This window comes from Anser cygnoides, chromosome 12, assembly GCF_040182565.1.
Source record: "Anser cygnoides isolate HZ-2024a breed goose chromosome 12, Taihu_goose_T2T_genome, whole genome shotgun sequence".
NCBI lineage: Eukaryota > Metazoa > Chordata > Aves > Anseriformes > Anatidae > Anser > Anser cygnoides.
The window spans coordinates 19,740,788-19,764,775 of record NC_089884.1 but is presented as its reverse complement, the minus strand read 5'-3'; the positions used below and the strand labels follow the sequence as shown (position 1 = coordinate 19,764,775).

Below are 23,988 nucleotides of genomic sequence, written 5' to 3'. Positions count from 1 at the left end.
TAACAAAAGCACATCAAACACATGACTTTGAAAACCACCTATTTATTTCATTCACCTGAAAAACAGTGGAAATTAAAGCACCGAGACAGTACTGTAACAGTGTTCAGTATCTCTAAATAACTTTGAAATAACTTTGGAATAACTTCAAAAAACTGCCTGTATGTTGCACTGCCTTATATTAAGATGCCTACACCTAGGTAGCCATTTGAAAAACAAGCATTCAAGCATTTCAGAAAACACACTCCATGAAAGATTTCTGTCTTTATTTTGCCACCAGCCCCTATGAGAATCCCCCCAAATCCAAATAAGACATTCATATCTAGCCACTGCAAACAGAAACTTCTTATAAGGTTTCCTTAAAACACTCTAAGCTATTTTATGGTCTTTCAGTCCACCTATGTCTCTACAAAAGCCAGTATTCATTTAAAAAGCTTCAGAGCAGTTCTGGACAGCATCCATCAATATCTTTTGAACAATGTTTTTGCTTAACAGCCATTAGTGAAAAGTTTGAACTCTTTGTAGCATACCCTGTATGAAAGTGTCATTCACTGAATGATTTAAGCAATGGCAGATGACACTATGCACCTAAGTGCTTCTCGATACTTTATTAGTAATAATGCAAAAAGACTGCCTTTCACGTGAAATTTAGCGGTCAAGCTTTCAGATGTGAAAGACAGCCAAGTACACTGTTTTAAGGTGGCTTCACGTACAATAAACTGTGACAACTCCATAGTTGCCTTCTATGGACTTTATGGACTCTATCTCCCCTGTATTTTGTTATATACATTTATGAACATAATTATATTAATATTCTCATTTCTGAGACCTAAAAAATATCGCATAAGTAAGGCTTTAAATCAAAGGCTATTTATCTTGGTAGTGATCAGGAATAGGACCACATTAGGGAAGCCTTTTTTTGGTGAAATCTCAGTGACACTAATGAAGGAAACAAAAGCCCCATATTTTCATGGCAGAGACTGTCATATGAAAACCACAAATATAGTTGTAGGGTCATAGCGATCATGAAACAAAGACAACACACGCGCGGTTTGATCGTTCTATTACACTTTCTCTAAACAGCCCAGCTATGCAGAACTCTAGCTTCTTGAGAGTTAGCTTCCACTAATTTCTAATGGTTTAAATTTCTTATGGTTTCTGGTCTTATCTAGAACGTTTAACACAGGTGAAAGAAAAAGCTGATGCCATGCAATACCAATAACAAAAAGCCAAAAGACAACCAAAAAAGGATAGGTTATACACCTATACAACTCTATGGGGAGGAAAAAATTAAAAAAAAAAAAAAGCCTTTGGCAAAGTGCTGTCAAAATAAAATAACATAAATCTTAAAGCAGAGAAAGTTCCTTCTCATGTCAGAATCCCCAGGCCTAACCCCCAACACAGAACAAGGTGTAGGATCGTATCCTACACCAATTTTGGAACAGGAATCATCTAACAGATGGAATTTTGTGTAACAATTTCAGTCAAAATCTAACTTCAGATTACAATGGAAATGTGGAACTGAAATGTCTGAGTACGAAACCTCACAAACATTAAAGCATGAAAGCAGGGATTCAGGAATATGAAGGTGTATATAATTAAAACGTTCACATCTCTACATTTATTTCCTGAGCATGCATTTATAGGCTTCCCCCCCCCCCCCCCCATATGAAAATATAATTTAAGGTTTTATACTTCCCAGAATTCCCAGAATTGTACTTGTAGTCAGGGTTATATAACAGCCCATAAGACTAACAGCTTTACAACTTTCAGAAAAACTTCATTAAAATGTGCACTTATATTTGGATTTGGGGTGCATTTTTGAAGATCCTGTGTTTGTTTGTTTGTTTTTTAACTTGGTATTTCTTTCTCTCAACAGAGAGAAAACGTGACAATTCAGAGGCATAAAACTAAGTTTGCCTTCAGGTAACTTAACATCTGATCCTGTAGCTGGGCTGCTGTTTTGATGTCCTCGTTGATGATTCAATTTTTCCAGAAGTCATACATCTGTAGCTGGCTCATTTGAGCAAAGCTGCATAATACTTTTATAAGTATTATAAGTATATTATAAGTATTATTTATCTGATACTCTAGATAAATGTGAGAAAAAAAAAAGGCTTTGATAACTTAGAGGAAGAATACTCCAACTCTCCCTTTTAAAGTAGAATCTGAAGTTCTCTCATTCTGCTATTGACCTGTTGTAGAAACTTCCTTGGACAATCCATTTCATAACTCAGTGCTTCTATTTCTCTGTGTATTTACTGGAGGCCATAAATGATGATGATCTTCACTAGTAAATCATTTTGAAATCCACAGACTACATGTTGAATGGCCAAACAGGATTTATAAGTAAAAGTAAGCCATAGACTACATAAATAAATGCCTAAGGTTTTTGTGATGAACAGTTATATGGATCTAATTTATGAAAACATTTCAAAGTATTCCATTGACACAACTGGTAGGTTTATGTTTGTCTTGCAAATGAACAACTCATCATATATTCTTTTGTTATACTTCTAATTAGTTATCTTAAATTGTCCTGTTACTGCAACAAGGACTCCAAACAATTGTGATTATGATTTCTTAATTACCTCTTTGTAAACATGTTACAGGAACATTGCAAAGAGAATTGACAATTTTAGATGAATTACTTCTCCCTCTGTTATTTTAACAATTCTTGTCAACAGCTAGACAATGAACAATAGTCTATGTTCTTAAAATAATACAATTAGCACTTTCTAAAAGCTTTAACTTAAGACATAGGTACTCAGCTGATGTAAAATATCTAATTTCCCATGAAATCAGTAGAGTTAGATTAATTCACATCACTGGAAAAAAAAAAAAAAAACACCTTACATTGTTTTAAAACAGTATCGTGTTCTTCGTACTCTGTAATCCAAGTGTACTTCAGCAGAATATGTTCATGGAATACATGCATCTCTATATGAGTTTAGACATCAAGGAGGCCAGAATCAAGGAAGCTATATATAATAACTATAATATATACAAGCTGTAATAATATATAGGTACCTACTGTATCATCACTGGCACAACGTATGCTTTGCAAGAAATGTGTTTTATTTAAAGGGGGGGAGGAGAACATCAACAGCCCTCAAACACCAAGAAAATAAAACAAAGAGCACAGGACACTTTCACATAGATACTCAAAAACTATGCTAAATCACTCTTTTACAAAAATGATTTCGAGCATATTCATTCATTCAGTTATTTAATTATGAATAAAATAGTGTTAGAGCACAAGAGAAAAGTACAAACGTACCTGGAGGCCTTAAAGGTATATGTAAATGTAAATTTTACCTTAAAGGTAAATATACACTATAATAAAACCTAGCACAGTACTTTTCAGCCAGTGGTTCAAAGCACTCAGATATGCTTTTGGAGAAGCATAAACAATGCAAAAACCTATAATTGCAATGTCAGTCATGGTGCCCATACAGAATACCAAGTACAAAATCGTATCTTACTTCATTTGTTTGCATGGGTCTTTGTCAAAATAAAAAACTACAATGCCAACTGTAGAAGCACAGTGTCCTCTGCTGGGAAAAATTACATCCATTTCCTACCTGAACATAAGAAAAAAATATAATCTGTAACTCTCATAACCAAAACTGAGTTAGACCAATCAATCATTGTTACAAAAATCCCATTTTTCACAACCTACATAAAAACAGTAGGAGACAGAAGACCATCCTGGAGATACTGCTTCAGTGACTTCTAACAATTCAGACTTGATTAATAGCTCAATAGCTATTACTTATATAATTCACCATAAGTGAACTTAAAATACTTTACTTTTTCATGCATACTGTCATTACTGAAAATGACAGATTCAACCATTTGTCAAAGCTAACTAAAAGGGCTCTGAGTAACAAATGCTCTTAATCTTTTTTCCTAGTGTTGGAGCTTAGCTATAACGTGTGCCATCTGTAAATTCAGAACAGTACAAGTACTGCAGGATAGTCAATAGGTCTCTGATTACTGGATGTGATCAATTCATTCACCTGAAGAAGTTGTACCTTTCTCTTCTAAGAAACTAAGATCTCATTCCTAAAACGGAGGCTTAAAAAATAATAATAATAATAATAATAATAATCTACACCTATCCTGCATAAAGTATCTCTTTTAACAGTCAACAGGGCAAGGGAGTAAACTTGTCAACAGGACACAGCCATCAGAAGTGAGTCTCCAATTTAAAGAACAAATGCACCATTTGAATATTAACTATAGCATTTGACGTGAAACAAAAGAACAAATGCATAGAAAAATGGGACACAAAATGATAGAAGCATCAACCACTAGTTCCCAGATAACAAATAATAGTCCTTGTACATAAATGAATTCAAACGCCATGCCCCTTATACATTGTTTCTATATTTTAAGACAAGATGAATAAGAAATAAATATTTTCTTTAAAATATCCCTGTATATTTAAGCCAGCTGAAAGAGTTACATGTTTTGCTTTGTTAACCAACATAACCCTGAAGAAACCTCACAGCAGTGGTATTATGAATTGACATTACTTGTCTTCACAGACAAAATATATTGTGGCATACCACACTCATAACTGATGCTAGGCAAACATCTTATTTTTAGCTTGCACTATTATAAGCCCCAACATCCACAAATGTTAAAAATTGAATGCACACCCAGTGTAGAAATGAGTCTTAGTAAGATGGAATATGCACAGGACAGAACAGACCATAGTTTGTACCAATCTGAAACCCTGAAAAAGGTATTGTGGTTACACATGAGGTAAAAGAACGCAAAACAAATCACCTTCTCATATACTGGTTGCACCCCTAAAAATGCTATATGCTGTAAAAAAAGGCAAGAACAACCTCTCCAAAACAGGATGGCAGTGTGTAAAATCTTCAACAATGCTACTAGTGACAATTTTTAGTCTTTTAGTTGCTGTTTATATACACCATATATACTAGGCTGGTTTAAAAGACAGTAAAATTCTGACTTGTTGACTTAACAGAAACAACCCAGGTTTTAATTTCCACAAGCCCACTAAAAGAACACCCCAAAAAATAAGATATTTGCAAGATTTAACAAAATGGAGGAGGTGGTGTAACATGTGATTGGACAGGGAGATGAATTTATCATATAGACACATTAGTCATTCAGTACTACAATGAAAAGTGTACGATTCTAAAATGCATTAGAATCCTCAAATAAAGATGATACACCATACCTACATATTATTATAATGTATTTGCATGTTTGATTTACTGTTATGATTACCACTGTTCCATGTGCCCATTGCCCTGTTGTAAATGCCTTATTTTCATTTCTGCACATAACTCAATTCGTTTACACACCTGTAGTTGTTATTTGCCTAAAGTTTCCAAACTCTGTTTTCAGATGAATTTCTTTCATTCAGAATATAGCTTTCATGAAAAGGAGCCAACAACACCTTAACTGTCATGCACATTAAAGTCAGCCAGGTACACAGCCAAAAATCAAGGATATATATGTGTGTAAGTATACAGGGTGAAAAACTCTCAAATACGGATTCCTGAACTAAAACCAGATGTTATTTCTCTGAATTAAATGGTAAATTTAAAGAAAACAGGAGGGAAAGATGATTCTATTTTTCTATGTCATTCCAACTAAGATAATCATGTAGCAGTAAAATTAGCCCAGCAAGGTACAGCTGTGAGCAGTTATAAAACATTTATCAGAATAGTACTTATGCTTAAGACTAACTTAACTGGATAGTATAGTAGCCAGTAGTTACTATACAGTAGATATGGTACCATATATCTATTTATTGTCTTTAAATATATAAATAAGTGCTTTATCTACAGGTTTGCATGGAAAGTCTGAGACCAGACAGCAAAAAAAGTAAACAGTTATTCATATAAAAAGTAGGAAAAAAAGATTTTATCTTTTTATTTAAAAAAATAAAATAAAATCCAGAAGCCATGATTGTATCTCTTCTGCTGCATGCAGGCCTTTTTAAAGCACTCCTCCACAAAACGTTACTGGAAAATCCACCCACATCAATTCACTGTGATGATATAACATGTATTTCATGGTGAATCTCACACACACACACGTTCTCACCAGAAATACCAATCCCTTTCTCCAGCTGTCCAGTTCTTACCTTTCCCTGTCTAAGCGCTGATCCCTGGCACTAGTCCACTGTTCCTATGTGCTGCTCTGAAGTCATCAAATCAGCATGTGTGTACAAGTCTATATACATATAAACATAGACACACACATGCACACATGTACATGTATATACATATACACAACAAAGCACATACTAACATACAGTAAGAGCTGGATCTTATTAGCATTTCACTTGTCTCCTCATCTCTTTTACAAGCCAACCGCCTTGCAATGTTTTCCTCATTTTTTCTTGCACAGGACCTTTACACCCATCTCTGTTGTCACTCAACACACACTCCCAGGGAAGGCAAGCAGAAGAATAATGCCTTTGGTCTACGTGGTGTTCCTGTAGCAATGCTCAGGAACTATTTCATTCAAACATCTCACTGGATCTCTAATGTCACATTATCTTAAGCCATCAAAGTCTAGAACTACCTATAATTGTTCAGTTAATACACCAATATATTCATTTTATGGAACGAGGAATAGAGTTGACGGAGAACAAGATTGTGTTGAACAGATGATAAAGGGGGTTGCTGTTTCATCTGCAATGGAATCCACAGATATTTTATGTTTCCTAGTCCACTAACGGAGTAAGAGTGTCATCACTCCTGTCTGCTGGTAAAACTAAGGAAAAGCTACCACAATTATTTAGTTGAAGTCAAGGCACTGCTAGAGTGATCCCCTAAGGCTGCTTTCTGAAACTGGATATAAATGATTTTTCCTCTTTCTTTGCCATGCCAAGAAAAGATAATGCAGCTCATTCAGCTAACATTTGTCACTGAAGCACATTATCCCTCCAGGAGTAATACATGGGAGTAGCACAGACCTAGTGTTTCAAATTAATCAGAAATAGGATTAATCATGCAAGAAACAGAAGAAAAATACAATATTATAAAATAAAGTTAGAGAAGTAGCAAAGTATAATTAAAACATACTTCCTAGCTACTATTTCTGTTGCCATCTGAAGCTTGATTTCATCAGTTACCTTCCTCTGGTTTTTAATTCCTCAGCCATAGCATGGACAAGCTTTACTGTATGCTGATCTGAATGACTTTAGAGCAGCATATGCAGACAGTGGACAACAGAGTGCCAGGGAGCAGTGCTTAGGCAGGGGAAGGTAAGAATTGGGCAGGAGGACAAAGAGAGCAATTTTTCTGGTGAGAATAGACAATGAAAACACCTTTTGACTGCATTGCCAGAGCAACTGGCTGGCATCAGGGAGGATGGAAATTTACTAGCCAAACTTCAATAAAAACTCTCACATGGTGGATAGGATTCAAAAATGAATATTATGAGTTTGTAAGCATAGCCAAAAATGCACTTCTTCCATTTATATCTGTGTGTCTTTGTGAGGCAGCTTTTTCATCTACAACAGTCATTAAATCCAAGTATTACAGTAAACCGAATTTGGAACCTGACCTTTGAATCACTGTGTCACGAAGTGTTAAACCAAGATTTCCAAATACGTTGCCTATTCAATCATACTCTTCTCACTAAAAATATTATAATTTTAATAACGATGTTACTTGTAATGATTTTAACAGTATTTAATCTTTTTGCTCTCAAAAGTAATTTAATAATAATATTTTCTTATGATTGTTTATTTTCAGGTTTTTAAATTCCAATGTTTATATTTTATAATGTGCTTAAAACAACAGTGGTATACATATACACATATTGTGGGTGAATGCTCAGAATTTATTTATTTTTACTAATGGGGTGCATAAATCAAAAAGGCTTGGTAACCACTGCAATCACATAGTCAGTATGATTCATTCAATCTGAGTGCACCTCAATGCAAGTTCATTATTTATACTAAAGTAAAAGAGAAAAGCTCAGTTTCATGGTATACTCAAAGTTATACACTGGACTGCAAGTATATTAAGATTTAAGAGCAAAATTAAAAATTCTAAATAAATCTCCAGTTACTAGAAGGCATCCAGATTTTTTTTTCTGGATTTAGTAAATTATCGTTCATGCATAGCGCAAAATTTAGGATGACAAAAATCCTATTCTAAACCTGGACAGCTTAGTTATTTAAATAAATCCTCCCGCCACAAGGTGGTAAAAGAATCCAAGAATCCAAAACATGCTTTGTTTTCAAGGAGGCATAGCTTAACGTCAAGAATTTTTAAGTCTAGGCTAAATGTGCCCTTTTGTATAAACATCCCAATGAGGTCTGTTAAAATGAAAGGCACGCCAGATTGCTCCAAAAAGTTTCCAAAAGGTACTGTTTAATGGCAACCTCGCAAGCATTTAGCAAGACAAACTCCAGGAGCAAATTCAGCAGAAGCTCTGAAAGAGGGACCACAAGAGACAGAAAAATCCTATGGGTCACCCTGCTTTATGATTCAAGTTTAAATCATTAATTTATGATAGAAATTACACCATACATCTACTGGCTTGAATCAAACTACTGCTTACAGGAGGTCACAAAACAGTTATAACCTCACCTTTAAAATCAGCTTCATTTAAAAAAGAACAAAAGTGTACTGAACAAAATACAAAACTGTGTTTGTAATCTAATAAAAGGAAATAATGCATGTAAATCTTTCTAGATTGGGGAAGAAGGGATGTGAATATTTAAACATTGATTAGCTAGTTATTAACATCACTGGAAATAGTTTTTTGGTGGCGGTGGTTTTGTGTTTTGTTTGTTTGTTTGTTTTTAGGTCTGACAAATTTTGAAGTTTAAGAACAAAATTAAAACACCTAATGTCTTTACCTTTTCTATGAAATTTCCATTCTGGTCAATCAAAATCTTTCATTTATGGAGTTAATAATATTTTTAGTCTGTTTTTTTTCTTTCATACATACTAAAAATACCATTAGGTGAAGAGAAAATATAAATTGTGAGGGTTCTAAGTACCTTTCATTGCCTATTTGCACTTTTTTTTTTAAATTAAACCAGATATTTTTTTTGTGGAAAACATACACTGCCCAATTTTTAAACTTTATGTCTACAATATTATTGGCAAATTCATTTGTTTTGTAATGTCCCTATAGCATATTTTATACTATAAAATGTTTAATATATTTTGTTTCTAATATCTGTGTTTCTAGAATTCATTACTGTTCACAGATGCATTGTAATTGGCTTTTTCCAGCTTATTCATGATGTCATGACTAATTATAATGCTTAATAGGCCATCTCAGGTAGAATTCCAAGAATACGTTCACAAAACTGTGTTTAATGTGTGAAGAGGGAAATGTTAATGGAGAGATGAAGACAAAGTATGAATCAAAAATGGAGACTGAAGACAGGAGATTCAGAGATAAAGAAGTATCTGAAGAGAACAGATGTTGTCAACTGACTTCTCATTCAAATGGCTCAGCTGCCCTTCCATTAGTAATTAGAGCAGTTTCCTTTATCATATGCTTATTCAGATGAAGAAATTGATCTGTGTTTCCTGTATTTTTTAAATAACCTAGTCATGAATGTGGTCAAAAGTGCGCCTGCCTAGTCCAAACGGATCCATCTAGACCCACTTCTAAGGACTATGAAGGTGGTTTTTTTTTTTCCTCATCACAACCCCAAGGTAAGAAACCAATACTTTTGCAGTAAATTTTGTGGAAAGTTTGTCATATTATTAGATATACACACCAACACCAGGACAGACATTTTCTTCAGGAATTTACAAGAGAAACCTAATTTGTAACTTGTGTATTGCATCATTAATAACATGAACTTCAGTATTTTGTATGGCAGACAACTGCTTAGTGATATTATTGCTCATAATTTTGTGTCTGTCTCTCAATCTGTCTTTATCATGAGATTAAGTAAACTAGGCAAATCGGCACATTCTGAGGACATGTGCATTTCTGCATGTATTCACATCTGCCCACCTGTGCCTCTGAAATCTCTGAATTTATCTGCCAAGTTCAATCAACAATAACTGCACTGGCATCTCAAAGTTAATTACATTCTTAGATGCATTATTAAAGCCTGCAATATGAATCCAACTCTCATCATATACCAGAGAAAGAGTTATGAACATCCCAAGCACAAGAAAAACTTTAATCTGCATTTGCAGATTTACCTTTTTAGATAAGAGAATCTAACCATGGATTGGAAACAAGTCTAATTACTCCCACTGCTTTCATAATCAACTGCTTGTGAAAAAGGTAATGAGGTTTATTTTTTATTCTAACGCACAACAGGAATGTCAGAACACTAACATAGTCTGAAAAGCACTGGATTTTTTATTTTTTTTTTAAGCCTTGCAAATCTGAAATCAGTTGTTTTTTAGATGTCTGGAAACGAGTGCTTAACAGCAAGCACTATGAATTCATAGTTATTGCTGAAACTTGTGATCTACATTCTTAAATTCTTCCAGCATTTGCACATTTAAACTTCCTCTTACTAGAAATGGCAAATGAGAAACTATACATGTCCAAGGTTGTCTTTATCATTAATAAAAATGAACACAAAATAGTTTAAAAACAAATCAACAAAAAACAACTAAACCCTTGGATAAGCAATGGAAATAGGAAAAGGCTAAAATAAGCCAGAGACCTTTAATGAGAGAATTAAGAGCGTCAAGGAAAAATGAACTGTCAAAATAGCCAAGAAAAATATTCAACTTTCCCTTTAATTTTTTTCTAGATTTGTAATTGGAAAGCACTTTTCCATACTGAATAATTTGTATTCAAAATTTACTTTCAAAAAATATGTGTTATTTCAATTAGGAAAGCTACAGTTAAAGGCAAAACAACTTAAGACTACCAAAGGATAGAAAGTGACAGAGTAAATGCAACAAAAATTGTTGTAATAAAATTTTGGTGAAGTCTTATCCTTCCCTCAAGCACCACAGATTAAGAATAACCATTACTCTGCATTTTGATAGAAGCAGCCATCATTAATCGACTATTAATTTTCTTTTTCAGCAATAATGAATCAAGAGAATCTGATTAAGAGAACCTTTTCATATGCTTCCAGTGGTAAGACTTATTCTACAGAACTGTCCAATGACATAACACCCAGAACTGCCAAACTCTTCTTACACATCTCTCAGTGTACTACTCAAATCATATATGTCCTAAATGAACCATTCTTATGCTACCTGTAGTTTTAGATTTAGGCATCTGATCACAAAGGGGCTTTAAGAAGTTACCTCCTTCTGAAATATTACTGTGTTTTATGAGGTCTCTCACATCATTGTAGAGTTTGATCAACTTCCTATTAACTTAAGAAGGAACTGATAAGGCTTGCATCTGTACACGTGTTCTCTGAGTATGTGACAGAATTTTGTCTTTAGTTTTAGAAAGCTTAAAAGAGTAAAATTATTTGATAGCTTCAGCTGTCAAGCTTAATAAAAACACACTTAAATGAAAACAAGAGTCTCTGGTGTTTGTATTTTATTTGAACTAGCTCTCTTTCATCAGCAAAGCTAAAACTAAGGGAATGCTGCTGTTCAACTAGAATTCCAGTTTATGTATAAATAGCCTTAGCAGCTCCTAGCAGAGGTGACATTGCCAGAAGAGCTGTGTCATGCTGTTCACATTGTACCTGCACAATCTTGTCAATGTGTGATTGATTCACAGCAAAACTGAGAAATCTAAGAGCACTTTGGTTTAAATCTGCTGTTTCTGCCTTCGGCTTCTACATCAGGATGATTCATTTTCTGAATAGCAATTCTGCTTCCTGAACAAAAAAAAATACCACTTTTTCCAGCACTAACTACAGATATAGTCATTAAAATTTTGTCAATTGTTACTTTGTATTATATTAATTCCTTAAAGTCTATAATTTCTGTCATCTTTAAACAGATGTTAAATGTAGGGGTTTAAAGAAAGGCTGCTCTATTTTTTGTTTTCCCTTTTTATAGGGAGACTCTGGACGTCTAAACCAACCTCCAACTAATCCCTTTACAATTACAGAAGTTTATGAAATATCAGAATCAAGTATTATTGAACATGCGCCGATATAACAGAAATTAGTCAAAGAAACATTTCTATCAACATGTTTCAGCTATGGGGTAATTAATCAAAACGCCACAATGTCAACAAAATGTAAGTCCATACTCAAAGATATATGGCGAGGTCACTGAAGACAAACATCGAGATCTTAAAGTAGCTTAAATTTTAACTAGCAATTGTGATCAGTCCAGGACCACAAAGACTTACAGAGCTTTTGGTTCTAAAAGAATCGCTCAGTAATAGCAGTGCGAATCTATACAATTTACTAACTGTGTTCAGTTAATCTGGGTTCACACACATTTAACAAGCCAAAATATTGACTAGGTTTGAACAGAATTATCCAGGAGAAATATAATATAGAGTCACACTTACAAGAAAGGAGTTCCTGTCTTGTCTAGTTTCTTCAGTAAAATTGCTTGTTCAGGATTTTGTGTGGCCAGTTCTTCTCCCCACTCAGTTCACTTATAATTCTAGAATAAATTAAAATATAAGATACTACATCAAGGGGTTAAAAAACACATGGAGAAGAATAAAACAAAACAAAATAATAAAAAGTGGGTACTGAAAAACATAGTGCAATAGAGACTAATATCTTTGTTTTAGTCTCTTTTACTACAGGGTAAGTTATTTAAATTTACCAACCAGAGATATAAACAGTGTTAGTATATGCGCGTATTTTCAAAATGAGTGTGTAGAACCTCATATGACTTCTCCTAAAAAGAAACTAACCTATATTTCCCTTTACGATCTAGATAAAAACTCCTATTAAGCTTTAAAATTGTTTCCAGAGTACATTTAGCTTTCCCAGCCTCTGAAACATAACACATTCTTTAAAGGGCAATTATTGGAATTCACATTCTCAACGCTATCCATAAGAATGATCACAATGCCCGAATATCTTCTAAGTTTTCCTTTAAAAAGGAAAAAATCCTTGCAGTAAATCACATTTCAGTTAGCTGAAAACAGTTAAACTAATATTTTTGTATGGATATTGAAAGGTAAATGTCCAGAGGAACAGCTATACTAAAAGTTAGGGCCTGTGAATAGGTACAGTGTACTTTCAGAAGACTTTATAATGTAAGTATCTCTTGACATTTTCATTGTTAGAATAAATGACTACAAGACAAGGGCTTTTGAGAGGCTGCTGATTAAACTGCCCTTTATTGTTAAAAGCATAATTAAGTAATACTTGAATTTACAATTCTCTTCAGGGAGTCCCCACTCCTAAAGAAATTACAAAATGGTTCAGCCTCAAAGTCATCTAGTTAATAATACTTTTTAATTATCACAGCTAGCCTGCGTAGCATTCACATTTGCAAGGTTTCACTTTATTTAAAGAAATTAAAGTGCAAATCAAATCATCAAACTCTCCTGTTATGCATTGTCCAAAGTCTTTTAAACAAAATATAATTTTAAAACAGCGTGGAGTTATAAATAGCCTGCTGTTTGGAATAGTCTGTCAGTCTGTTCCCAATTATATACGTTTGGCTAACAGCTCTCTAATTAGCACTCACTTCTCATTCTGCAGCTCCTAAAATGTTTACATTTGAAGTCACAAATTACTGTCTAATTATGTCAGCTACCTTGTTTTACATAAAATATAAATATCTGTCCATGCTACAAAAGCAAAAGATGCTGTCATCACTGGGTTTCTAGAAGATATCCCATTGATACCTCAAGCCTTAGAAAATAGCATTTAATTAAAACACTTAAAAAAAAAAAAAAAAACAGTAGCAACTTTACTGCATCAAATAAAAACATTTTCAGTAAGAGAGACCATTGTTTCTGAAATTTATTTTACTTGGTAAACCAAAGTGGAATGACCTGCTCCCTTAACTCTGTTGAACCTCTCCTTTCAAAATGTGCATGTTGTCACATTTCCATCTACAACCCCTCGGAATTTGCCATGAAGGAATGCTGATGAGCAGTGAGAGATGCAAAATGAAGTGAAGGCTGGCAAAGAGCTGGACGAAGGTAAAGTGGAACACTTCAAGGGCTGTGTGCAGAGCCCAGCAGCTGCCCCATGCCAGAAAAGAGCCAGCTCCAGCTGCTTCAAAAGAGACCTGCCGCTGGCCAGAGCTAAGCCAGTGACACTGCTTGGGCCTGTGGGAGAGCAGATTGAAAGAAGGGAGAACAAAACTGCTGTGCTACAGCAGCTGGGAGAGGAGTGAGAAAATGAGAACTGCCTGTTAACTGAATAACACTGCCTGTTAACACTTCCTAGAATAAGATGCTATTTCAGACACTTTCAGTGACAGAACCCCAGTATTTTTGGTAAGAGATGCATTAAAGATACATGAATATTCCCATCCCAAGTCCTTAGGGGCCGGCACTGAAAAGTTAAGAAGCCACCCAGACTTGTTCTGCATTTTCTTTACAAAATAGTTGACCTCTGCTTGTGAATTATTCTCCCTCTCTCTCAAGAAGAAAAAAAACTACCAACAACAACAAAAATAATAATACAAAAAGCAACCACCACACAAACATGAAATAGAAGTTCCAATTTCCTCCAGGCCCTAAACTATTTCTTCTATATATTCTTGCATCCTTAATTATTAATTTGCTCTCTCATCTGACCTGTTTCGTGAGCTCTCCTCACAAGTACTAATGTATTTTTCAGGCTGCAATTTCTAACTTACAGATGATCCTTCACTATATTAAAAATCTACTCCCTAAACACTTCCCTATCACTAAGAAAATTAGCTGTCACAGATAATTAGGTTAATTTAGCTTTATGTTCAATGAAATGTGTACATTATTAATGAAAGCAAACATATGGAGCAGGTGACCTTGCTTCTGCCAAAGAGTGTACTTCATACATTCAGCACTTGGTAGGCATGGCCTTTACATACAGTTAATTGGCCAACTCAATTACACTGAATGATGGAACATTTCTGTTGATGCCAAACTTATTAGGGCCAAAAATGTTCCCAGAGGAAACATTACCAAAGCCACAAAATTTATATTAGATACTAAAAACTTTATAAAACAAAGATTATATTGCAATTAATGCAGCACTACATTTGAAGGACATTAATCCTCTTTTTTAAAAGAATATTGCCATAGCTGTTTTCCAGAACCTGAAATTCCATGAGCAAATCAGAGTGATACAAAACCAGACCACTGACATTTCAGGCTCAGACCCACCAATATGGGGCTTCAACCAATCACCAAAGGGAAAAAAAATGCACTTCCACTTCTTGTTCATCCATCGCTTTTAATTTGCACATGTCACTGAGGTCCCACTAGTTGTATCACACCTCATTGGAAACTCAAAATACCCACTTCCTCAGCTCAATGACTGCTGAGGATGCTCTGTGAGTTTAGCAGCTAAGGATTTCCTGCAATAACCTCTGAGAAGCTTAAAGTATAAGAGCCTCCCTCCCTGTGACTCAATACTTTCTACAGAAACTCAACAATCACCTGCTACACAATCATAAGGACTAATTAGAATCTACTCAACAGATCAAGTATACTGGTACTTCCCAGCAACACATTTTAATTTTGTTTCAGCCCCGCCTCTTCATAACATAAATACATTATTAGCATTGTGTTTCCTAAATTTGTAGGGAAGCTGACACAATTATGAAATTTTAAAACCATGATCTCGTTAATTTTTTTTTCTTCCTGCTTTGCACTTGTGGCTGTCAATTCTCCCTGCTCTTGTGCTATGTCTCAGTGACACATGTATGTGCCACATCAAGGAGGCAGTCTTAGAACTTCAAAGTCATAAAAGAATTGAAATATAAGCAGTTTCTCTGATGCTCGTTAACACAGAGGTGCCTATCTGGAGTGAACAGGGTACATGCACAGGCTTTGCACAAAGCCTCCAGAGTCACAAGCAAACACTGCAGATATCCTTAGAGAGATTCCCAGTGAATCTTTAGACAATACTGTGGTTAGTGCTGTTGCTGTTAAAAGCCATTTTAACCACCATTATTGTTTCTATGATGAAAAGTTTTGTTTTGATAACTGTGTTCCATAGTCAGTATGTGGCAAGTAAAATTTGCAAGCTTACATGTATTTTCATTTTAATGAAGAGTCATTCCAATTTGCATTCAAATTGATTTTTTTGGTAAATATTTTATTTTAGATTAACTCTGAATAATTTTTAATCTCATTACTATCAACAGAATTCAATACTTGAGGGAGGAAAATTATGCGCTTCATCTGGCTAAAAAGAAAACTTCGTTTGGTTTACGGTTTATTAAATTTTACTTGAATCCAGAGCAATCACAGCTGAATTCAATGAATTGTTAATTCCCAGCATTAGAGGCCTGCAAGTTGATGGAAGAAGATGAAATATATTAGTATTTAGGGAAACTTCACTTTTTTTTTGCCACCTAAAAAATTCTTTAGCTACCTGCCTGAGTACCTCTTATCTTCTGGTTGAAAACTATTTATTTGTAAAGCGAGACACTTCGCTGTTGCAACTAATGTGTCTAAGGCGAGGCCGATCAGAAAGAACTGCCAACTCCACACTGGAGAAATCTCAGGGCTAATGTGAGCTGACTTGCATGCGTTAAATGTTTGTTTTTCTGGGTTCACTAACTTTATAATGCAGCTCCAGTTCACACTTGGCTCCTTATACCACCAAAAGACAATTTGTTAAAGATCTCTAGGCTGTGTGGATTCTCAACACATCTCCTTCAACTTTTTAAGCGTAAATAGAAAAATGGAACGCTGCTTCTTCAATATTTTTACTCCAATTACAAGTTTTCCTATGAGAGACAGGCATGTTGAACTTTTTAACATTAGATTGGTTTTATGCTTCGTCTCATTAGAATTCTATAATGCAATATTGGCTTTGATGTGTTCAGTTGGACCTGAAGGAAAAGAAACAAAAACAAAAGATCATGCTAACTAAGGAGCTGCATTCGTACTGAGAACGTGACACTCGCAGTAGCTTTGGTTACCATGAACTCTTAGTACTTTAGATAAATTCATTTCAGTTACACTTAGCTCCTTATTTTCTGCTTTAATTAGAAATTTTAAACTATTTTCTTGTTTTTATTTTGCAACCTGAAGCAATTTATATCTGCTTTCTTGATTGACACTTCAGTGTGAAGCAGGGAAAAAATCAGAGAAGGATGTGTTAGAGCACTATGAAATCAACATTTAACTAATGATCATGGATGACGGACCTTAAGCATTTCCTTTTGCTATGGGCAGCGCAGAATTTTTTCTTAACTCTCACTTTTCAATGAGATTTGTATTTCATATAAACCATTGTTTGCCTTTTTTGTTGTTGTTTTAAATGGTGAAAAAACTGTTAATGGTTTTCATCAGAGCCTGCTTAGCAATATTGAGACAAGATCATGTCAAACCATTCTTCCCAGTCCCATATGTCTACAAAAATGAAAGTTCTACAATACTTTGGTCACATGAATTATTCTCTATAGATTCTCTATAATTCCAACTGCAACTATTACTACAGAAAACCTAATTAGTAATTTTTTTAATATATTTAACCACACAGACTTACACTGTAACCTCTTAAGAAACTAACAATAAGCAAGCTTTACCTTCTCTTTGTTAAACAAAAAGAACAGTTTAACATAATAGATTTAAATGTGTTCAGATTTATGTTGAAAGGGACCGTCAAGGTGGCATTATTACATTCTGTGGCTGAAGAGTCCTAGTCTGAGTAGTTATTCTTTGTAAATTTCTATTCAGCTTCATTTCAGACTCTTGCCTAACCTATGAACCATTGTGCTGGGCAGATTTCCTAAAATCAGGAAAAATCCAGTGTACATAGCAAAAGACTCCAAGAGACCTCAATGAAGGTGCTAGTTAATGAGAGTGAGTGTACAGAGGGTCATTAAAACTCTTCTCTCTCTGGTTCACAGCTGGTGAACAGGCTGTGGAAAAGGAAGGGTTTGCAAGAAATGCCACTGTGTTGTTTTCTAACGATCATGGAAAGCTAGTGATCGGAGGCCACTTTTTGTAAACAGAACTGGCACTGGGACATGAATCAAACAGTGGGTGAAAGCACCTGATGCCCATGTTCCTATGATTGGTGCAGGTGCAAGTGTATATACGGAATCCACTTGTGTTCCATCTTCGCAGACTCCTTGTAGAATCACTTGTGGTGGTAGGACTTTGTCCAGTACAACATCCAAAAAATTTCTTCATATTTAATCATTTAGTTTGCCTCAAGGGGTACAATAAAAATTGCCCAACATGAGCTACTGTTCCTTAGTTTCAAAGTACATAAACAAGGAAAATCACTTTCACAAGGAAGTTGGCTTTAAGGAGGAATGAAATTTTGCCTAGAAATAATCACATGTACATAGATACTAACTTACCTGCTATACATCATAAGTCACGTAAGGGAAATAATGGTGGACTGTGAAAGAGTCTGACTTGGAATATCTAGAATTAGAATCCTACTCCATTAAAACTGTTTGCCTTTCCTCTGGCACCTCACTGTGCTTCATCTGTTACTTTAGAAGTATGAATTACTTCCCTCACAACATGCAGAAGAGGGAAAATAAATTAATAAAATAAATAAATAGTCTTGTGGAACTATAGTATTGGAACCCAGAATTCTCTAAAAAAATATTAAGTAGATTAGGAAAAAAAATCATGGAACCTGTTAAAATACTTAAGACCATGATAGGTTTCTGTTCAACTTTTAGTCTGAAATCAAGTATTTTCTAGGGTGTTTCAAGTGTCAGTATGCTATAGCTAAAGTTCAGCTAAATATAGCTTACAATTTTTTCATAGAAAATAATTTCTTGTTTCTCAAAGGAGCCTGTTTCTTCAGTATTTCAGAAATTACTATCATCACTTGTCATTAGCTACACAGATAAAGGCAGGTATCTGCTTTGTCATGTTACAATTTGCAGATTCCCTTAAATCCTTGCATGGCAGCATTTCATTTCAGTGCTGTCATATTTTTCTAACAGCTCATCAGCTTTGCTAAAAATGAAGGTTTTTAATCTTTCCTTAACTTATCTTCGATAATTCTTTTTAAGTTAGCTCTGACTTCTGCATATTATGCTCTGGTTGAGCTACACTTATTCCTGTACAGAAGCAAAAATCTCTCAGCCTCAGCTAAACGCTTACAATTTACTGTTCAGTGACAGCTGGAAACACTACAATCCCTCCAGGCACTTCATTCTGTTCTCTTTATTTCATAGAGAATTTGGAGGTAAAACAGCACTATTTTTGACTTCTCTGTCTCTTGAAAATTTTAAGACAAGATTAGGTACCACCCTAAAAATATTAGCAACCTCAAAGAAAATTTAGGGGTCTGGGGTTTGGTCCTATACAGCTCAAGTCAATGGGATTTTTCTCAACTTAACTTAGGGTCTAGTATTTAGACCCTTGATGAACTAGTGAATGTTGTTGTGGCACATATTCTGCAGAGACTAATTTGATAACAAAATAGTTCCTTTAAGGATTAAGATTTATAATTATAAACAAACAGCATGACATCTACTGAAATGTCTGAATAAAAGAAATACTGTAATTCACATCTTTAGTGAAAAATGTGTGCAAGCCAGGGTTTCTAGAGAGACAAAGTATCTTTTACTAGACCCCCATGACAAGTCTTGAGAAATCACAATTTAAGTATTTTTCTTTTTCATGACATCAACTTTTGCACCCTAGAAGATAATAGGATTCCTGACAATTTCAGTTCCAACACAGTGGTAAATCAGTATATTTTCTGGAAATTTAAACAGATCCAGATCACATTGCCCTAAATTCTACAGCAATCACTAAAATCCAAACCCCAATAGCAAATCAATTTATATGACTGAATTTAGAGTGGTAAGCCTCCCTGTCATAGTTTTCTGATCCAAAGCTAGTTATGCTTTAAAAAGTTGAAACCATATTTCCAGGATGTCTTTTATAAAATGCTGTATACACTGTAAGCTTACAAAAATTGACCTTATCCACCCTGTGTCCTTATTCTCTCTCTCTCTTTTTTTTTTTTTCCCTGAATGTAATTGTTTCACGTAACTGCATGAAAAGAATTCTTTGAATCTGAATTTAACTAAATAGCATCTTCCAAATCTTCCAAAAGCACTATAGGAACCAGCAAGTCTACCAGCAACAGCAGAAGCAATTTTTTTTCTCATTTCAGAAGCATGATAGAACAATGCCACAGTTGTAAAACCTAAACCATTAAACTGATATTTATATTAATGCATTTGAAGATTCTGGATATAATGAATGTTTTGTTCCTTAAGGCCTCTGATAACATAACTACATGTTTTATACAGAGGTTAAGAGTGTTATAAGGTTTTCTTTTAACACAGCAGTGTATAAGGATATAAATATGCAGAAATGAGAAAGTATATTGCATATGAACATGAATCAACTTTCTTATGTTTACTGATTCAAGCTATTTCCAGTCAGTTAGTGACTTAGAGAAATAAAAAGAGCTAAGAGTCCAGATATGCCTGATTAGGGTCAGGCTCCTGTTGTGTTGTAAAACAAAACCATAAATCCCTATCCTGAAAGCACCTCTTAAATACATTCATGAGATAACTGCTTTATCTAACAGGATTTACTCACACTTTCAGGAGAGAGGTTCCTATCCCCTCGTCTAATAGTTACTGTTGCAGAACGGTAACCACATTCTGGAAAGGCAACTGAACCGCAGCGCTCATTCTCATGTGAGAGTAGACAATGTAGCTCCCTCAGGTCTCTTGAAGAACATACAACACCACCATTTCAGACTTGCAAAGTTTGTTACATATTATACATGCATCAGACAAAATAAATACATAAATGACACTTTTCTGAGAAACCTGTGAAGTTTTCTTACCTGCTCCTCCAGCCACACAGCACTTCCAAATGAGAGGCTGTAAGTCGCATAAGGGACAGGAAGAAGCGTAGCTTCATCCTCAAAAGCGGCATGTTCTCCCTTCTCTTTTTGCTGATTTTGACTGAATAGTCTGCTCCACCTCAAGGACAACTACCACTTCTTGCATAATCCAGAATGAATGGTCTTCCTTCTTCCGAAACAGAAAAAAAAACAAAAGTTTTGGCTTACTACTTCGGTATAAAAGGCTATGCACTATGCTCATCATGCTGTGTTAGCTACCAGTGCAAATCATCCAATGCAGAGTTAAGACGGGGAAAAGATAAGACACTGGTCCTTCTCAGGAATGCCCCCCCAAGTTTACAGTTAGCAACTCCAAAAAGGGACACATAGCAAAATTATGATTAGTGCAAGGCGTACATAACAAATTACATGAGTATACATTGCAGTTTTTTTTTCAGAAAATAGCATTCTAAAAATACTCATTAGAGCTGCACAGCTGCTGTCAACCTAAGCTAAATCTGTATATAACTTTCTAAGTGAGGTAGCATCAGTTTCAATCCCCCATATTCATCCAATTCACCTACATTCACAGAAGAGCACTAATCCCTAGTTCCAACTTAAAGGCCACAAGCTATTTCCACATTAGTCAGAACTGCCCAACACCACAAACAATGACTGAACCAGGGAGCATTAACTAAGTAATCTCAGACAGCACGTTTCATCTCTTGTGAAACCAAGAATTCATTTGTGAATCCTCTGGCATAACTTTTCTTGGGGATGACATGGGTCCTGCTAGTTCTACTCTGTGCACGCAGACTGGATTGTGAATTTATTGCAGTATCTGGTTTCAGATTAGGGGGACTGTGAAATGTTCTACAGGAAGTCTCACAGACCATCAGTAAAAAGAAAAAAAAAAAGTTTTTTCCTGCAGACCAATTACTTTTAGTCAGCCTATTACTGACACAGCCTTCAGTCTCAATACTGTTCTCAGGATATTAAAATTAAATTAAAACTGCCACAGTCTTCTCAGAACACCAAACTGGTTCTCAGTATATCTACAGTAGGAAAACTAGATCTGATTACAGCCCATTCCAGTGCCAACTTAACTTGGTTCCCATGGCGAACACAGAAGCTGTGACATGGGCTTTCATGTGTGCCAGCAACCAGCCATGCCCCTCGAGACACTGGTCACTAATTCAAGCCAGAGGCACACCATGCCTGTGAGCTCCTGCTTTATCCTGCCCCATTTATTATTATTATTACTGATTATTTTTTATTTTTTTTACTTTAAGCAGAATGAAGAAAATGAAGAAAGCAATAGTAGATTTCTTAAGAAATCACCTGGCAGCAAGAGTTAGGAGCACATCAATATTCAGCCAGCCAGCCACATAGCATGTAAGTTCTAACAATACTGACAAAGTACACGTAAAGGAACAAATACATATAAAAAAGCAGGGAGAAGTAAAAAGATTTGATGCTTAAGTCACAATGTCACAAATTCATTGCTCTTTCTGCTCTCAGAGTGCAGAATTAAACTATTTTTGTTACCTAACCAAACAAAAGAGAAACAAAGCAGTTGCGAACATCCCACTCAGAGCTGCTTGAAAGTGCCACAAATGAAGAGCTTTTCCATCCCACCTGTGTTTTAAAGAATTCTGCCCCCTGTTTTTGCAGTGACCCTGTAGGTTCTCTCATATTTTTACCTTATATTTATTTCTAATAAATATTGGACTCTGCCCTTCCTCTCCCTCTCCTCTCTCTCCCCTTTCTTTTTCTTACTGCAAACATTCGACAATGTATGAAATTTCCCCCTCACTAAAAATACTTTAAAAAAAAAAAAATTTCTTACTAAGGTTTTCAATAAAAGCATTACAGAAATTCCAACAAAATATTTACAATATTGACATTAATGCAAAAAAGCAGCCATTATGATTTTAAAACAATTTCAAAATTCTATTTTTATAGAAAGCAAATTTTCCACCTCATACCACTAATGATCATCATGTGCCTACTACATACAAAATACAAGCACCATTATCTGTAATGTTTCTCTTGCTTTTGGTTCATTTTTTCTCATTTTATAATGTTTACTGTAGAACCTAATGCTGCTTATTGTTGCTGGGAGTCTAAGCCAGAGCAGCGTTCCTTTGCTTTCATGAGACATAAAAAATATCATGTCATAATTACAAGCATATTTGTATCAAAACAAAATGTTGGGAGGAGGTAGGGAGGTGAAGGTATAATCTACTTTGCTTAGGAAGAGAAACAGTTCAAATGGCTTAGATGCTGTTTTCATTTTGTGAGCCAAAGGCTCATCAGATTTCCAGGACCTCTCTTCCTTAAGGGTTAACATTAATTCCTAATGCCTACTCCCCACTTACGACCTATTTCCTTGATTTTTGACCCTCAAATGACTTCTACCACAACCAATTACTTTTTTTTTTTTTTTTTCCCATGAACAGATGAAAACTTTGATAGAAAAAACAGCAGGAATGGATGAACTCTTACAAAATAAAAAGCCAGTGTTGCATGCTGTAGATGTACTCAGTGGGGGGGGGGGGGGGGGGGGGAGGGGGGGAGTGAAAGCAAACATTCTATGACACAGGGCTTTTCTGATCAAAAAGCTTTCTAATATTATCTCTAGAGGATTGGACCAATTTAAGAATTTAAGTCATCTTTTGACTGCCCATTTAATATTTTTGAAAGAAACATGTAGTCTATCAGCCTTCATATTGCTATAATTACATTCATACTCACACCCAAAAAGCCTATGAATAAATCTAGTAGAAAACAAGAATAAAAACTATTTATTTATTTTGCTGTATCTACTTTTATCCTATCCTTTCAAGTAATTTAAGTAAATGTATATTATTCAATTTTGAGAACACACTATTTAACATCACCACTCTGGGGAGCAAAGGATGATGAAAAAGGTTTTATTTCAGACATCTGATGGAAAATTTCAACATGAAGTCCCCCTGGAGAGTTCCATGTGAAAAAAATATTCTAGATTAAGGTAGGGAACACATTATTTTCCGGATTTTTACAGAGTTTACCTCACAAAAGAAACCATAACAGAAAATCACATTCATTCTTTTGTTTACATTTTAATGAAAAAATAGTAGAGTTCTGTGTAGATCTGGTGA

The 23,988-nt window shown here is 35.0% G+C and overlaps 1 protein-coding gene and 1 long non-coding RNA gene across 23 annotated transcripts in view; one reads left to right on the top strand and one right to left on the bottom strand.

Annotated features, from left to right (window-relative positions):
- The window catches only part of LOC106039565 (uncharacterized), a 506,901-nt gene that overhangs the window by 467,750 nt on the left and 15,163 nt on the right, over positions 1-23,988 (bottom strand). For 16 of the 21 annotated variants that reach the window (XR_010834540.1, XR_010834541.1, XR_010834547.1 and 13 more), the window contains 2 exons: positions 20,843-21,032; positions 12,433-12,530 (listed from right to left, as the gene is read on the bottom strand). The gene's annotated coding sequence lies outside the window, so the exon portion shown is untranslated. Of the gene's footprint in view, positions 1-10,795; positions 11,786-12,432; positions 12,531-16,128; positions 16,338-20,589; positions 20,723-20,842; positions 21,033-23,988 lie in introns of those variants that run through there. The other 5 variants (XR_010834568.1, XM_067004429.1, XR_010834558.1 and 2 more) reach the window with 5 other exon arrangements.
- Positions 21,375-23,859, top strand: LOC106039572 (uncharacterized). Of its 2 annotated transcripts, none has more exons than XR_001209371.3 (3): positions 21,375-22,062; positions 22,138-22,237; positions 23,788-23,859. It is a non-coding gene; the product is annotated as an uncharacterized lncRNA (long non-coding RNA). The 2 variants fall into 2 exon arrangements; XR_007166787.2 differs by lacking the exon at positions 23,788-23,859 and adding an exon at positions 23,305-23,749 and having other exon boundaries at positions 21,382-22,062.